General features: G+C 42.7%; 1 pseudogene; it reads right to left on the reverse strand.

The window, feature by feature from the left end:
• Positions 1-1,606: 1,606 nt before the first annotated feature.
• LOC140525909 (RLA class I histocompatibility antigen, alpha chain 11/11-like) lies at positions 1,607-6,095 on the reverse strand (annotated as a pseudogene).
• Positions 6,096-6,954: the final 859 nt, after the last annotated feature.

Genomic DNA, 6,954 nt, shown 5'->3' on the forward strand with positions numbered 1-6,954 from the left:
TTCAGACCACTAGCAGAAAATTGTGGAATAAATAAAAAGAACCATCAACCCTAAAACAGCCTGAAATGTTGACAAGAAGCAGTAGATAGAGTATTTGACTTGATAGGAAGACCTGAGTTCAAATTTTGCCTTTTACTACACTCATATATACACATACTATATATCTGATCCTCAGCAAGTTACTTAATCTCTTAGTACCTCAATATCCTCATCTGTAAAATGGGGGTGATAATAATAGCACCTCCCTCACAAGTTTGTTGTGATGATACAATGAGATAACATTATAAAGTACCTTGAAAATATTAAAATATTGACTATAGAGCATGAATTATTATTAATATTATCTGTATTATTTCATTACTATCATCATCATCATTATCATCCCCCAAGAACTGAATCCTGTACTGTAATGGTCTATGCATGGAGGACACTGAAACCCTGAAGTTTCCTGGGCCTAGGAGTAAAGCCAGAACACACACACACACACTCAAACACACAAGAACATGAAAAAATAGTATTGATGATAGGACTGCAGGTTAAAAACTTGGGATAGCAGAAAGAGGACTAGCTCTTGAGTCAAAGTACCTGGATTCGAAACCTACCTGACTTTTATTACATTCACAAAAGTGACTTCTCTGGGCCTCATTTTCCTTGCCTATAAAATGCTAGTAGCTACAATTTATATAGCACTCTTGCGTTTGCAAAGCATTGACATATATTATTTAATTTGATCCTCACAACTACTCTATGAAGTTGGTGTTATTACTATACCTGTTTTATAGGTGATGAAACTGAGGCCAAGGCGGGTTAAGCGATTTGCCTAGGGTCATACAGGTAGTAAGAGTCTGAGCTGACTTTTCTACTCCAGTTTCTCCTAAAGCTACGATGCCACTTGCCTGTCTTAATGAAATAGAAGGGTCTGACTCTACAGCATTTGAAGTTCTAGCTGTAGATCTATTATCACTCAAAATTGTTGTGCAGCCATGTTCAACTCTTCATGCCCCCATTTGAGATTCTCTTGCCAAAGATATTGAAGTGGTTTGCCCTTTCTTTCTCCAGCTTATTTTATAGATGAGGAGACTGAGGGAAACAGCTTTAAGTGACTTTCTCCACATCATACAGCTATTAAATGTCTGAGGTAAGATTTCAATTCTTGAAGATGAGTCTTCCTGACACAAGGTCCAACACTCTATCCACTTTACTGCTGAAGTACTTACTACCTTATTAGACTATCATGACATGGTTACAGTAACCTAGAATCTTTCTGAATTCCTGGGAAATGCCAGTTATACCACATATGCAGACTAACAGAACAAGTTGTATTGGGGAGAAATCACTAAATAAAAAACAAATATTTGAGTAGTTACTCTATACAAGCTGTTTTACCCTGTATCCCCTACCTCTTTACCCCAGTCCCCACTCCCATCTGCAACCACACGCTCAGCACAGCCAACAAGACAAACTATTAAAAATCTTCAAGCCTTTAATTTCTTTTCCTTTTTGTATTTCCATAATGTGTCATGTAGTTTAAGGAGTTCAAGGACACATCCCTCAATGACTGAAGTACAGGACACGGTCATCTAGAATGAATTCACAGACTCAAGCATTCTTTAAATCAAGGTGGCAAAGGTTTATTTTAAGGTCAATATGGCAGGCAAAGCTTCTTAAGGAACTTGCAGATTAACAGAAATGATACTAAAGCTTATGTAGGAAAAGTAGTAGATTATCTGGCACATCTGCTAATTGGGTGATAACATACAATCTTAGTCACAGGCATCATGAGCTACTGAAAACCAGGGGAAAGGGATGTTAAAGGGTGTATTTTTGGTCTTTTACTTTTATAGGAAGATAGCTTTGAGAGTTGACATCTATAACTTGACTCTGGATTATATATATGATACCTATGGGAATCAGTATATGATGGTTCCGTTGGTACAAAATAGTCCTGTTTATACAAGGAAAATTCTTCAAGGCTCAGCTTATTCTTGTAATGGGGAAAATAGTTTGTTTTACTGGGGCCCGCTTATGAGTAATTGCTAAGCACCACGTCTTTGGGTTGGAAAGAAAACTGTCAGGGATAGTGGTTTTGAAGCTAGGGAGAAATGTGATCTTGAAATTAGGGTCTAAGTACAAGCACCCACACATCCCATCAGTCCTATGACTATGATTTAAACGGGGGTGGAGACTGAAGATTCAAGAGAAATTGTTCAAAATGCATTTCTTTCATTAAGCAAATATCAAGAAAAAGATCAATAATTCTAAAGAACAAGTGGATTAAAGAACAAATCATAAAAACAATAAGTAATTTCATTAAAGAGAATGACAACAATGAGACAACATACCAAAATTTATGGAATGCAGCCAAAGCAATAGTAAAGATAAAAGTTATTTTTCCAAGGGAAAAAAAGTCAGACTTCAGTGTAACAACTGGGGTGAAAGGGAAAGTCTAAAATCTCTCTTCTCCTGCCACCACTGTATTTTCTCACTGCAAATTCTGGCAGAACAGAGACAAAGCAGATGGGTGGGGTGAAGGCAAAAAATAATAGGATGAGGCTGGTAGGCATATGGGCTTGATCACAGAGCTCAGTACAGGGAGAACCAGATAACAGAAATGAGAAAGGAAACGCATAAATAGGTGCCTCGGTTTTGTTGATTGTTTGTTTTCCATCTGTTCCATACAAGCCAGCTCCCTTAGGCTGAAAAGGGAAACAATTAAGGAAAGACATGAAAGAGGTCAATTCTACCATCAAGCCCCTCAAGTATTTTGAACAGCCTGTCTCACCACCCCTCCAAAAATCAGGGACTCCCTTAGCCCCAACCACGGATATACTCATCTTCATTGTATTTGCCACCTTTACACCAGCCCTTCTCTAGCTCTAGAATCACCAGACTCTCACCTCTTGCTGTAAGAGAGACATCTGATCTCTGGGCACTATCATTACCTGGAGAAACAGGAGACAGATAACTTAATCAGGAATATATTACTCAGAACAGGAGAATGAGAAAGGATGGGGAGGGGTGAAGAGAGAGGAGAGACTCTGGGTTTCCTTTTCTCATATCCCAAGGTTTACATTAACCCACCCTTCTCATATATCCCCATACTGACCCTTTACTTACTTGTAGTCATAGTATCGCTCCCTCTTCTTTCCATGAAGAAGGAAAATAATAATGATAATTCAGTGGGAAAATTCAGGGAAAACAATACCCTTGCTGTTTAGTCAGCCTACCTAGGACAAATTCCTGTGACTGTGACACTTTAAATACTACAGAATCATAATCCAACAGAAAGAGAAGAAAGATTTTAGGTCTGGTCCCCTCTGGGCAGGCACTCAATTCTTTTGACCTAAATTTCTAGATCTATTTGTGGTCTGAGTCTGAATTCCCTTCTCACTGACCTTGTTATATCAAAAATAGATTCTTTATTAGCTTGTTCATCTACAGTCCCATGGGGGTCTTACTCTCAGGCTTACTATGAAGAATAGGAGACTTGTTGGGTGAGATAGATACAGGATGGGACATCCCAGAATCCCCATCACGCCTGATACCTACTTTCTCCGTTGCCTACCTGAAGCATTTTTCCTCCAAATCACAACTCCAACAATGGCTGCAGCAAGGAGGAGGAGAACAGTGATGACTCCCGCAGAGAGCTCTATGGATGAGGACTGTGGCTCTAAAAACACAAAAATCAGAAACAAAAAAAACCACACACACACACGCACATACACACACATACACACACACACACACACACAGTAAGAGACCCTGGACCCCTCTTTGAGCTCAGGTCTATCTCTCTCCAGAGTCCCACTCTCCCGTGCTCAAGAATAGCTCCAGATCCTTCTGTCACTGGGAGTCGTACCCAAATCCCACCACACTGTCCTCACCCCCATTTCAGGAAGAGCGGCTCAGGTAGTCCCTCATGCCGCACTCGGCAGGTGTATTTCTGTTCCCTTCCAGAGAGCATCCCCACAGCTGCCCACTTCTGGAAGGTCCCATCTCCCGCAGGTCTGGTCTCAATGAGCTCCGTCTCCTGAAGCTGTTCTTCTCCATCCCTCAGCCAAGTCAGGGAGATTTCCGCAGGGTAAAAGCCCTGGGCTCAGCACCGCAGGGTCACTTCCCAGTCAGAAGCTGTGTGTCGAGTCACCTGTACGGGGGGCGGATCTGTGGGGCCAAGGTCAGAAGCATGGTCAGTGTCGCCTTTCGCTTGTTCTTTCAGAGGCTTATCTTCTTCCAGGTAGACAAGGATGGACTGGGCACAGGACACAAGGTCTCACGTCCAGGCCTGGAGAGAATCTGGCCCTGGCTCTTAGGCCCCCTAAGACTGAGGTTACAGGGGAGACAGAAAAGGGTTGGAGACACCCCCTTCCCATTCAGGGAGAGGGAAGCTGAGCCCCACTTCGGTCCACAGCACACTCAGGCTGAGGCCGTGGCCTCGGCGGGAGGAAGCGAAATAGAACAGCTAAGGAGGGAATGAGGCAGGGGAGGAAGGTAGGAAGATACCTGTCCGAAGTAGTGTCTCCTTTCAACGTTCTCCAGGTATCTTTGAAGCCAGTACACACACTCCTCTTCCATATGGCCCTTCCAATATTTCGCGACGCTTTGATCCTCTTTCCTCTCGCGCTTATCATTCAGGGCCCCTGAATTCGCCACGATCCAATTCGGCGTCTCAGTATCCAGCGCCAGGTAATCCAGTCCATCGTAGGCGTGTTGCATGGAGCCGAGGCTAAAGCTCCGGTTGGAGAACTCTTCGCAGCCCTACAGTCTCTGGAATCTGTGCACCCCTGACACCCCCAGTAAGATTTACCACGGCCCAAAGGGCGACGTCGCACCAGGATTACTCAGCATCTCGACCCCAAAGACCATTCCTACAGGGTCAGAAATATTGTTCCTCTCGCACTGAGGCCTTACTCCCCACCCCTCCAGCCTCTGACAACTGTGTGAGTAGGCGATAACTCTACTGACCAGACAGATAACCCGTGGTCCCTCTGGTCACTCACCTCCCTCACTCTGGTTATAGTATGACGACACTTTCTGCAGGCACATTGGAAAATGTTGCTTGGCTTCCCTGGAGATTCGCGTCTCCCTCTCCCAGTAATCAGCGATCTCCCTCTGGATCCAGGGAGTCCTGGGCTCTGTGCTCTGACTTTCTCGGTCGCTGTCGAAACTCAAGACCTGCTGATAGTCCACGTAGGTTACAGCGATGAATCTTGGTTTTGCTAGCCCGGGTCGAGACACGCCGATGTAGAAATACTTCAAGGAGTGAGAACCTGAGTGGGAAACGTTGGAGACTTTGGCCAGGGCCCTGAGAGTATCAGCGCAACCCCTCCTCTCCCGTCCCAGTCCAGTCTGTCCTCAGTATCTACCATAAAGGCCAAGGTGCCACGGACCAAACCTGTCTCTGCAGATATTTAACCTTACTCCGTACTTGCCAGCCCGTATCTCTGTAAAGAGCAGTACACCCAACAAAAGTAGAGACAGCATATACATTTCCATGGTCATAAAACATTGAGAGTCACTCACTTCGACGTTACATAAAAGTACACCCTTAACTCTAATTGGCTGCAGAGACTTTATCACCCACTAGAAAATGAAAATAGAAAAGTGTCACGCGTGGATGGTCGGAATAAAGACAGGTTGTAGGAAGAAAACTGGAACCGATTCTGAGGGAATTCCCAGTATTAGGATCAGTCACCATTCCCTGGCGTCCATTGATTATGCCCACCTTTTTTTTTCTAACACCCTCCACACACAGCTCCTGTGCTCTGAGCTTGAAGAATTACTCCTCAGTTCCTCAAACCTTTTCCCAATGTCTTCTCTTTATTCTTTGGTCTTCCTACTCCCATTCCTCCTCAACTTGTTCCTCTGTGAATCACCCAGCTACTCTCAGCGATATGATAATCACAAAACAATTCTGCAGGACTTCACATGCAAAATGCCATATATCTCCAGAGAAAGAACAGATAGAATCTGAATGCAGATTGCATCATGTTTTTACTTTCCGTATTTTTCTTGGTTTTTTTTTGTTTTCTTTCACATCATGACTAACATGGAAATATATTTCGCATGTTTGCACATGTATAATCTGTATCAAATTACCTGTCTTTTCAATGATAAGGGGAGGGAAAGGAGGGAGGGAGACAATGTGGAACTCAAAAACTTTAAAAAACAAAGGTCAACAATTACCTTTACATGTAATTGGGGGGAAATGAAACATTAAAAAATTCTTACAGTAAAATGGGGATAATAAGAGCACCTACCTCAAAGGGTTGTAGTGAGGATCACAACAACAATATTTGTGAAGTGCTTAGCACAGTTCCTACCTCATAGTAGGGGCTATATAAATGCATATTTTCTTCCCTTCCCTATTTACTTCAAACAATTGGTCCTATCCTATTAGATCATTCTATTAATCACAATACAGTTTTTAAAAGACATCTCCTCACCTTCATCTGACTGGAGACAATTGTCTAGAGCCCTGGGATTGCCACGCATATTGAGGACAGACTGGAGTAGGATAGGGAGTTCATTGATGTAAAAAATTAAGATAAATCTCTAGTTGTCCAAATTCCCAGTGCTATTGACACTGAAGGAAGAGGATGAAGTATTCTGAATCCTTGTCTTTCTCGTTTTCCTCTTTGATTCTTTGACTTTTATTTCTTTGCTTATTTTTTTCCTATTGTTTTGCCAGTCTCCTGTAAGTAATAGTTCTACTCCATTCTGTTTTGATCAATGTCTAGAGTAATACGTTCAGTTTGGGGCACTTTAGAAAACACCCTGAACATTCTAAAGTATATCTAGAGCAGAGATCAAGTGATGAGAGGACTAGAGGACAAGTTGAAGAGAATTTCTCAGAAGGAATTAAGGGTGTTTAATGTGGCAAAGTGAAGGCATAGTGTGGATGTGATAGCTGTCTTCAAGTGCTTGAAAGGCTCCCATTAGGAAGCAGAACTAGAT

This window comes from Notamacropus eugenii, chromosome 2 (assembly GCF_028372415.1).
Source record: "Notamacropus eugenii isolate mMacEug1 chromosome 2, mMacEug1.pri_v2, whole genome shotgun sequence".
In the NCBI taxonomy this organism is placed as follows: Eukaryota; Metazoa; Chordata; class Mammalia; order Diprotodontia; family Macropodidae; genus Notamacropus; species Notamacropus eugenii.